Source organism: Nuphar pumila, chromosome 6 (assembly GCF_984573655.1).
Source record: "Nuphar pumila chromosome 6, dmNupPumi1.hap1.1, whole genome shotgun sequence".
Lineage (NCBI taxonomy): Eukaryota > Viridiplantae > Streptophyta > Magnoliopsida > Nymphaeales > Nymphaeaceae > Nuphar > Nuphar pumila.
The window spans coordinates 19247364-19259413 of NC_143254.1; positions in this window are offsets into that span (position 1 = coordinate 19247364).

Consider the following 12050-nt stretch of genomic DNA (forward strand, 5'->3'; position numbering starts at 1 on the left):
ATGGCCTTCTCCAGGAGGAACCCTTTACCTCTCTTGATTTCTTCTCTACAGAGAGAGAGGGTTTTACAGTGTTTTACGAAGAAGGAAGAAGAAAAAGATGACGATGCAGCAATGTAGGATCGTCTGTTGGATGTGCACAGAAGTAGAGAGAGAAGGGAGAGAGAGTGAGAGGGTTGATGTTCATGGCCTTCTCCAGGAAGAACTCTTTGTTTCCCTTGATTTCTTCTCTAGAGAGAGAAAGGGTTTTACAGTGTTTTACGGAGAAAGAAGAAGAAAACATGTTTGTCCTTTTTTTGAACAGAAAAAGAAGAAGACTTTGAAGAGTCAACATCATCCTCGACTTTCTGGATGGAGGACATGTTTGTCCTTTTTTTGAACTATTTGTTTTTTCTTTTTTGAATGAAAGGCATTTTTGTCATTTTCTCAAACCATCACTTTATGAGAAGAATAGCAATAAAGGGTACTTAAGTCTTTGCAACAACACCAGAGTCCGATGCAAAGTTATGTCAACATACACGGGAATACGAGCCCCATGTGCTTGTATACGTGGTGCTCATTCAAAGCCCCGAACACAGACGTGGGATTCAGTGAATCATCGGGGGGGGAACATATAACCTGCTTTGGGCAACTTTCGTATGAAACGGGACTGTTTCCCACGGGGACTGAAACAAACGCCTCTGTTAGGAGCAGGTGCGGGAGCAGCTGGACTGACGTCATTTAATGGTCGTTTTCACGGGGTCGCATCGCACCACCCCCCTGGCGAGCCTCTTTCGCAGGAAGTGGGCCTTATGTGTGAAGAGGTTTCACACCTTCACCTTGTAACAAACGACCCTTGGGAAAATACTTGAAACACTGGTTCTCTTATGAGTTTTTACACGTACTACTTTCGAGAGATGTCCTCTCCTCTTTTTCTCGATGAATTAATTTCTACCAATATCATTTCCAAGAAATTGAGGCTATGTTTGGGAGCTATGAATCATAGGTGGTGGTCTCTTTAAAAAAAAAAATCATAGGTGGTGGTCTCTTTCAAAAAAAAAAAAATCATAGGTGGTGGTATTTCCCCTAACACTCAAGCTTGTTGGAAGCATCGTGCAGCACCTAGTGGTCCCAACCAGGTCAGACTTACAAGTCAAAAAAACCAACACAAACACAGCACAAGGGTGCACGATCCCAACAGGAGCATGGGCATAGTCTGGCAAATACACACATGCACAATCACAGAGAGAGAAAGCATCAACTTCTTATAACAACTTGAAGATTTAGAGAAAAAGGGGAGGGGGGTAAGGACCTGCTATTACAACAAAACTAGAAGATCTTAGGCCAAAGGCCATTCATAAGCACTATAAACTGCCAAAGAGGTATTTACATTAGGAAAAAAATAAAACATGGTGGTCTGAAACGCTTATTCGCCTAAACAGGCACCATCCTTGGCACTATCTACTGGTGGTATTCTTCAATCGACTGCTAAAACTGGTGAATGTTGTGTGAGTCTCTCAACTGGCATCATTCTCTGATAATCTTTTGCACTTCACAAGACACTTCTTCACTTCTCCAAGATAGTTGTGGACATGATCCATAATGAACTCAACTTCTTTGGAGGTTGAGGATGGAGTTGATGATGGAGCTCATTGAGATAGGCTACAGTTGGGAACTTCTTCATCATCATTGAAGGGCTTCAGATTTCATACGTGAAAGACTGAGTGGACTTGAAAGTTGGCGGGAAGATCTAGATTGTATGCCAATTTTTTGATCCTTTGAAGAATGACAAATGGTACATCATACTTTTGAATGAGTCATCGATGGTGTCCTCGAAAAATAGTTGTTCTTTTGGGGTATAATTTGACTAACACCTTATCCCTGATTCAAAATTTAGTTGGTCAGCGGTTTTGATCTACCTACTTCTTCATCCGCTTAGCAGCTTTATATAGAAATGTCTTTGCCAATTGAGTTTGGTCATGCCAGTTCTTAACAAAGTTATATTTGAAGGACACCTTGCCTCAATCTTGAGCCACTATAGAGTGTGGTGTTTGTGGTTGTTGCCTTGTCACAATCTTGAAGGTATTATGCCCTAACGATTCGCTCTTTTGAAGATTGTAGAAAAACTAAGTGATGTCCAACAACTCCATCTAATTCTTCTTATTTGCACTAGCAAAGTGCCACAATTCTAATATGCCATTAATGTGCTTTGTTTGGCCATCCGTTTGCAGATGAAAATTAGCAGAGAAATGTAGTTCAGATCCCAATAATTGCAAGACTTCTCTCCAAAACTTGCTCGTGAAACAAACATCGTAATCACTGATAATTCTTTTGGAGATGTTGCAATACTTGACCATCTGCTTCACAAAAAGTCGGGCAATGTCTTCAACCGAACAATTGGTGAGAGTAGGTGCAAAGTTGCATATTTAGAGAATCTATCAACCATGATGAATATGATGTACCATTCTGTCTTCGGCAAACTCATGATGAAGTCTATTGATATACTCTCCCATGGTCGACTTGGAATAGAGAAAGGTTCTAATAATCCCACAGGCTTATGATTGATGACCTTATCTTGTTGATAGATCAGGCAAGTGTGTATGTAACCGTCTACGCCATCATGCATCTGTGGCCAATAGTATATCCGTTGAATCAATGCAAATGTTCTTTCTTGTCTTGGGTGTCTAGCCCAGAGAGAGTTGTGACACTTCTTCAGTATCTCTTAATGCAAGGATCCCCATCGAGGCACATATACCTGACTTCTTATTGTCATAAGTAGTACTTGTTGCCAAAATTGCCTCGTCTTCTTCTCTTTCACCAAAGAAAAGAGATGTGCCATGGGGACTTCTCGCAAGCCCTCCTGAATCCTGTCAAGGAGGTCACTATGAGGTCTTGTTCTCACAATATCATCTTCAACCACAACCACCAACTCGGCCTTCCTATTTAGGGTGTTCGCCACTACATTAGTCCTACCAGGCTTATACTCTAAAATCATGTCAAACTCAACCAAGAATTCATGCCACCGAGTTTATTTAGGACTGAGCTTCTTCTGGGTCTGAAAGTAGCTCGTGGCGATGTTGTCTATGTAGACAACGAACAATGAACCCAAAAGATAGTGCCTCCAGGTGCGTAGGCAATGGATAATAGTGGTCATTTCTCTTTTGTGTACCATATATCGCCACTTAGCATTGTTTAGCTTCTTACTCTTGAAAGCTATAGGATATCCATCCTGCATCAACACACCTCAAATAACAAAATCTGAGGCATTTGTATACACTTCAAATGGCTTCTCCTGGTTGGGTAGCTATAATATTGGTTCTCTCGTCATGGCTTCCTTCAATGCTTCATGGCACCCTTCTTGTCATTCCCACTTCTTATTTGTTCTGTTAGTGATGTCACAATTGTAGAATAACCTACGATGAACTGACAATAGTAGTCTGTCAATCCCAAAAAGGATCGAAGCTTATGAACCTTGGTTGAAACTTCTAAAATCTAAATGACTTTCACCTTCTAGCAGTCCATCCTTAGACAGTTATCCTCAACCACATGACCTAGGAAACTGATCTCTTTCTGGCTAAACATGCACTTTTCTCTCTTAACATACAAGTCGTTGCTCTTCAAGGTCTGAAACACCACGCATAGATGGTGCACATGTTCATCCATGTTCTGGCTATAAACAACGATGTAGTCTAGATATACGATGACAAACCGATTAAAGTATGAATAACATATCTAATTTATTAAAGTAGAGAAAGTTGCAGAAGCATTTATCAAGCCAAAGGGCATCACCAAAAACTCGAAGGAACCATATCGCATAACACACGTGGTCTTGGCCTTGTCTCCTTCCTTAATCCTAACTTGCCAATATCCTGATCGCAAGTCCAATTTTGAGAAAACTCAAGCTTCTCCCAACTGGTCGAACAAATCAAAAATTAGGAGCAAAGGATATTTATTATTTATAGTCAACTTGTCGAGTGCCTTATAATCTACTCATAATCTCTTAGACCCATCAGGGGCCCCAAAGGGCGCTTTCAATGGTCAGATGATTCCATCACCTAATATTTCATCAAGTTGTCTTCTAAGCTCTTCTAATTTTGGCGGAGACATCATGTACGACATCATGGCAGAAGGTCTCACACCTGGCACTGACTCTATTTGATGATCAACTTCTCTTCGTGGTGGTAAGTTCCTTGGCAACTCATAGGGTATTGTCTCCCAAAACTCTTCTAATAATGCAATGATTGGTAACAGAATATCCTCAAAAGGCTTCACTCCTTCCTCTTCTCGCATTGCTATGAAGAATGTTTGATCGCCTTGTTGGAGGCCCCTCTTAATTTGTAGGGCAGAAACCACACGAACATTCGATGGTGACGATGTTAAAGTGGGGATCATGCACGGGGACTCCTCACCCATGAAGTTGACTATAATCCAGGTGTGGCATTGGTACGACTTTACTCGCTCATAGGAACTCCATACCTAAAAGTACCTTGAAATCATCCAGCGGAGCAATCGAAAAGCTCAGTTCTACCAATCCACTTCCCGGCCCCAACTGCTATATTCCTAGATACTCTCAAGATGGGTTGTGTGGCCAAATTCATTGCCTTCATGTGACTGACTTTCTGATCCCATCCCAAGCCTAGCCTTCTTGCTTCATCTTGAGCAATGAAGAAGTGTTTTGCGCCTGTATCGACCATCATGTTGCTAGCCCTTCTATTGATAGTCACTTCCAAATACATCAATTCAATTTTAACTATGGACGTTGTAGAGGTGGACCCCTCTATTGCATTCACCCTCTATAGGGCCCCCATTTTGGTTTCCTCTTTAGTGGGTCCTTCTTCTACTTTGATAACATTGGTGGTCCTTCTTTTCGTATTTCCTTGAATTCCTTGTTTTTGGTTCGGGCATTCTCATGCGAAGTGATTTTCACTACAGTGCCAACACCGGGGGTTTGGGGGATATCTTGGGTGTTAGTTTGGTGGTGCTCGTCAATTTTCTAAGAGTCCTTTTGACCATGCTTGATTCTGATTCCTTTGGTCATGAGGAGGTGATTGATACTAATTCTCCCCTTGGCCACCTATTGCATTACCCCGGTTGTCCCTGTAGAACGGCCTTGTTTGAGGTCTCCCACGGGGAGGGTAATCGACCATCTGTTCTGCCACCGTCATAGCACTGACAAGGTTAGTAGGCTTCATCTGAGTTAACTCTTGTTGAGCCCAGTACTTTAATTCCCTTTTGAAGAAATAGATACGATTCATCTCAGCCAATTCTTCTATATCGAGCATTGCAGATAAGTATGCAACTACGTATTCCTGAATGGTCCATGTATGCCTCAGTGCCATCAGTTTGTCGTGAGCAATCTCCTTAACATTATACGAAAGAAAATATTCTCTCATTTCTCTTTTAAAGTCATCTCACGACGTAATCATTAATCTTTCTTGTTTCATGCTTTGATATTGTGTCCTCCACCATACAATACCTAGTCGTTGTACAAATTTGATCAGCATCGTCTTCAATCTTAGCCTGATCAAAGAATTGTTCCATGTCCCACAACCAATTTTCCAAGATCCTGGTGTCTCTTTCACCTTTGAAATTTGTTAGCTCGACCAGCTTTAGTTTAGGTCTTTTGCGTCGGATCATCATTGTGTTTCCACCATTTACATTATTTTCAAGGTTTTCGACATTACCCATGCCACCAATTTCGTTCCCCAACATTATTTCTAAGACTATGTATCTTTCTAAAAAATCTCGTATTTTAATCTCATGTGTACTCAACCGATCTGTTAGTTCTTTGACTGTAGCCCTCAACTCATCGACATCAACCCTCACATCACCATCTAACTTTCTGAATTCATCATGTGCCCTCTCAACCATGTTGGCACATGCACAGACATCTCCCGATAATTTTGTTACTCTTTTTGCAACCTTGGTCACCCATTTCTCTATGAGGCTGACCATTTCTTTTAGGTGGGACACCTCTACCGCCTGCATGTCAAATTTTTTCTTCTCTACCTTTTTTTTCCTTTGTGGACCTTTTCAAGGAGTTCCCTTAACTCGAAGTCCATTATCAAACTCAAACAAGCGATGAGGGTTTCGATGGATACTCCTCTTTCCTTCTCCCAGTTCTCGAGTAGGCTATGGTATCAATTGTCATAGGCTTATTGAAAGCATTGTGCAACACTTGGTGGTCCCAATTAGGTCAGTCTTACGAGTCAAGAAAACCAACATGAACACACAACACAAGGGTACACAATGAGGAGCACAGGCGTAGTCTCACAAATACGCACAAGTACAATCATAAAAAGAGAGAGAAAGCATAAACTTCTTATAACAACTTGAAGATTTACAATGAATGATTTGAATGAATTATCATGTTTGATGTGACTGTATGCATGCTTGCATAAAGTTATTTTTTATCCGATTATGTATCCATGTTCATAGAATTGCATATCATGTTATATTTCATGCATACTTAGCATGTACATGCACAGTTCATGCATAGTTATAAAACTGATTCATGTAGGACCTTTAAATCTTTATATTTCATGCATATGTCATGTTCATGATAAGATCAAGAGTTATGTAACTGATCCAAATAATATTTTTATTTGTTATAATATGGTTTATGGAGGTCACATTGGTCGAGCACCCAGTGGTCGAGGACCAAGTGGAGGTTGTGGAACATCATTAGGCAGATGTCTTTGTGTTAAATTTAAATATAGGAATTCATTATGTTTTTGCTTATATGTTGATATAAAATTTGTTACTTGTTAATCGTCTTTATAGGATCCCAAATGCGAGGTTCGAGCCACAAGAAGTAATACGAGAAATTAGAAAGTCACTAGTTCAGCATCTTCTAGGACCGGTCACTCAATGAAAAGAGTACCCAAAGGAGGTGTTGGAAAGATTATGATCTTCATTCATGGTATACAATCAATTATCATAGCTAATGTATTTCATATTTAATTTTTTATTATAGTCATATGTACTAACTTTTTGAAATTATTTGTAGGATTCGAATCGCTTCGCGACTGCGAAGGAGGAGCAGGACGTGAGGCTAGTGTGGCAGAAAGTGGCTGTCAGTCTATTTGCCGACATGTTGCACAATATGAAGACTGCAGCAATAAAAGCAGTTGGTGGGGATAGATGATTCACTGCAGTGGAAGGGCCATGACCCTTCTACTATTAGAATAGATTATTGGGATGCAATGTACTACAAGTGATCCATCCATGAATTTCAAAACTGCTCAGCAAAGGCTGCACAAAACCGAGCGAAGATGCCTGATGTCCATCTACACATAAGTGAATCTAGGACTTTTGGGAGCCACCAGAAGAAAATGATAACTCATCAATATATATATTGTCAAATTTATAAGTATTTTTGCATACTTTTTAATTGATTTTTTTATCATTTAACCTTACAGGAAGCCGAAAAAAAGAAACATTGTGCCTTATAAGGATATGTTTGTTAAAACACATAAACGTAAGATTACATGAGAGTTTGTATCAGAAAAAGTGAGAGCGACAACAGTATATATTTATTGTATTAATAAACATTGTAATATACAAGTTACCATGAATTACATTATCATAAATATTATAATTTTTAATTATTAATTCATATTGTAATCATTACTTTGTAAGAGTCATACGAGCAGCAGATGGTAGAGTGATATGACGATGACTCCACTCAGCATCCGCCTTTTGATCCTGCAGCATGGGTGACTGCAATCGGTGAACCCAAAAAGGGTCGAGTGTTCAGGTTTCGGAGTAACATGAACAATACACCAGTCGTTGCCTCCTGCAGCTAGGGCTCTCAAAGTTCTCCCGCCAGCATCAACTCCCACTGTTAGATTGACCCTGTTGTTTCTTAGGATGGTGTCTACCAGCTTCTTCAGGACATAATGCGTGACTTTTTACATGAAGTCATTCCCAACCTTGTCCATAATGTGTTGTGCAACTTTTTTCGGGACAGAAAAACTTTGTTTGCATTAAACATGAGCCCTGGTGCCCGTTAGGTATAAAGTTTCATGTCATTTATTTCATGTCGTTAGATTTCAAGCTAGTATATGCATGATTGAATACATATATGCATGATTTCATCACTATGAATTTTTATTGATAGCATTAGAACACATGTATAAATGATTGAATCACTATAAAAAATATTTGACCACCTTAGAACACATATAAGCATGATTTCATCACTATGAAAGTTTTTTGATTGCCTTATAATACATATATGCATGATTGAATTACTATGAAAGTTTTTTGACAACCTTAGAACACATATAAGCATGATTTCATTACTATGAAAGTTTTTTGACTGCCTTATAACACATATATGGATGATCGAATTACTATGAAAGTTTTTTGACAACCTTAGAACACATACAAGCATGATTTCATCACTTTGAAAGTTTTTTGACTGCCTTATAACACATCCTTCAAGGTTGTCACCAGCAATGATGATATCATTAACGTAAACAACAACGAATAACTTGCCTACTATGTTGATTTTGGAAAAAGAATGAATAATTTGCCTTTGATTGTGAATACCCTATCTCCTTGAAAAGTTCGGATAATTTAGAGAACCAATTTTGAGACGACTATTAAGTTCATAAATGGACTTATTTAACTGACTGACAACATTCTCCCCCTATCATGAGAATCCAAATGGTAATCTCATGTAAACTTCTTCTTGTAAATCCCCGTGAAGGAATGCATTGTTGACATCTACTTGAAATAAATGTCAATTTTGTATAGCAGTGATAGCCAGAATACATCTAATAGTATCTACCTTTGCAACATGAGCAAATGTCTCATTATAATCCACTCATTTTGTTTGATTATAGCCCTTGGCAACCCGGCGAGCTTTATATTGTTCAACAGATCCATAAGATTTAAACTTAACCATGTAGACCCATTTACACCCAATGGGGTCTTTTTCTGGTGGTAAGCTGGTGAGTGTCCAAGTTTCATTCTCTTCCAACGCTTGAATATCGGCTTTCATGGCTTCTTGCCACTTTGGGTCCTGCATTACTTGAAAGAAACTAGTTGGTTCTTGGTTTTGAATCAGATTGAAAAGAAAAGCTTTGTGTGAATGAGATAAATTTTTGTCTACAAGATAAGAAAGAATGAGATGATGAGTACATTTTGTTCTAGCAATTCCATCACTCAACGAACTTGGTTTGAAAACGGGTGGAGTCAGAAAGCATCAATAATTCTTGATGTGTCTAGGCGGGATTCGTGGTCGTGAAGACCTATGAGGTTGGAAATCAAAAGGAAAACAGGATGATTGTGCTTGGGTGTATGGGTCACTGACTTCGATTGGATACTCAGTTGGATCTAGATTGGATAATTTTGAGGATTGTATGTTAGTATCTGGGGTGCCTTGAGAGTGTCCCTCATCGCATGAAAGGTTTTAGAAGTCTTTCATAGATATGTCATGAATTGGCAAGGGAATAACCATGTTACCATCATTCTCGAACCCACTCTGAACTTTGAACGAAAACTCAAATTCATTGAACTTGACATCTCAACTTATGAAAACCCTTTCATTTTCTAAATCATATGCATTGTAAGATGTTTGCCCATAGGGGTAACCCAAAAATATACACTTTGTGGTGTACACATCAAATTTGTGAGTTATGTGCATGTTAGTAGCAAAGCATAGGCATCCAAAAATTCTTAAATGGTCATATTTGGGGACACATCCTTATAGTATCAAATAAGGAATTTTATCTTAAAAAGGATGAGATGGCAATCGATTCAATAGATAAACAGCAATCAAAATACTTTCTCCCCAAAACTTTAGTGGGAGGTGGGCTTGAAAAAGGAGCGCCAGTGCCATATTAAGAAGATCACGATGTTTGCGCTCAACTACCCTCATTTTGTTGAGGTGTTGCAACACAACAACTATGTTGTCTCTCTATCCCTTTTTCTCATAAAAGGTTTTCCATATCATTGAAAAAAAATTCTGCTTCATTGTGAGATCTTAACTTTTTTATATTAGTTTCAAATTGAGTTTGAACAATGGTTAATTTTTTTTTATAATACTATATGTTTCAGACTTATATTTCATAAGGTAAACCCATATTTGTCTTGAAAAATCAACCACGATGGTTAGAAAATAATGAGCTCCAGATAATGATGGCACTTGGTATCCACCCCATATATCACAATGGATTAACTCGAAAGTGGATTGAGATGATAATGAGCTATTTGAAAAAAGCAATAGAGATTGTTTGGTTGTATAACAAATAGAGCAATTCACCATTTGTTTGCAAGAGTCAACATAATTTAAATCGACTAAGGTTTTCAAACAAGAATTAGAAACATGATCCAAACGATAATGCCAAAGTTCAGACTTATTGAAATTCAAGAAAACGGTTGTGAGCCTATCTTCATCAAGAATGTAGAGGTTGTTCAACATTTTACCCGTCCCAATCATGTTGATCGAGTGACGGTCCTACAAAAAACAAGATTCATCATTAAAGATCATGTTATAACTTAAATCTGGGCAAAGTTTGGATGTTGATATCTGGTAAAAGTTGAAGTTTGAAACATAGAGGACATTTTTCAAAACAATGTTGGGAGATAACGTCCCAGTGCCACTATGGGAAACAAGGGCCTTTGATCCATTTGGTAGGCTAATTGGTGAACAAGAGGCAGGAGTAGGACTCTCAAGGATAGATAGCATGTGTGTCACATAATTTGTTGCACTGGTGTCAATGAGCCAAGTAGTTTTAAGTGAGAGGTATGTTATCGGGTTCAGTTATTTACCTGCCAGATTTACTTTGGGCTCTACAGTGGCTTGGTTTAACTGGTTAGTGATTCTACAAACTATTGAAAAAATTCAAGCTTGAATGAGATAGCTTGACCCAAACTATTTGTGGCATTGGCCTTGGGCCTTGATTGTTCATTGGAATTGAATTTGTTTGGAAAACCGACCATGATAGCATTTTGATTTCATATGCCGAATTTTACCACAATGATCACAGCAAGAGTGTGGTCTTGTATTGCCTCTTGTTGATATTCCCTTAGGATGTTCCTTTGATTGAAAACTGGCAGCAACAATAGAATCAAATAGAGTCGTGATATTAAACTCTCGTTGTCTATCTTCTTGAGTTATAAGTAAGCCTTGGTGAACATGGATAATGGATCCATCAAAAGAATGTCTCCTAATGTGGTTATAGCTCTCATTTAATCCCATAAAAAACTGCATTAGTCTGTCTTCTTGTTGCATATCATGGATAGATTTCATAGCTCTACAAGTGCAGGACGATAAAGTGACGTAGGAAGACAGCTCGTCTCATAATCCTTTGAGTTCGGTAAAGTAGACAACAATTGAAGAGTGTTCTTTACAAATAATGAATTGTTGAATCTAATAGATTCAGAGAGCATTAAATTGAAAAAATATCTCACAGTTCAGACCATACTTCTGCCGTTTGGGTATATATAACGGTCGAAGATAGGTTCTTATGTAGTGCATTCAAAATCCAAGATTGCACCATGTTATTGCACCTTTCTAAGGCAGCCATTAGTGGCACTCGTTATGTGGGTTTAGGGATTGTGCCATCTAAGAAACTTATTTTGTTTTTTGCATTGAGTGACGTGCTCATCGCGCGATACCACATGGTAAAATTTTCACCAGTAAGAGACAAAACATAGTACCTGGTGAATCGGAGTGGTGGATGTAAAATGGATTTAAATGGTCTTTTGTTGCGGTCGACAATACTGTCGAGCTTGTTCCTTCCATTGTTATGGTGGATAGCAAACTAGATCTGCTGCGTCTAGTTATAGTTTCACAAAAACTATCAGAGTCAAAGAAACTGCAAAGAATGACTGCTGCCTAGAGAAAGGAAGTAGTGTTGCTGAAAAACACGAAAGTAGTGGATTAAGCCAGCACGATCCCACTTGGACTCATCGGATCAAAACACGCTTTGATACTATATTAGAAACTAACACAAGATGCAAGAAAATTAACATGAGAAAGTACACATAGAGCTATGTCACATGGGTGCGGGTACGAGTACAAGACGGGTGCGGAGCAATTTCAAAAATTTTGAACACTG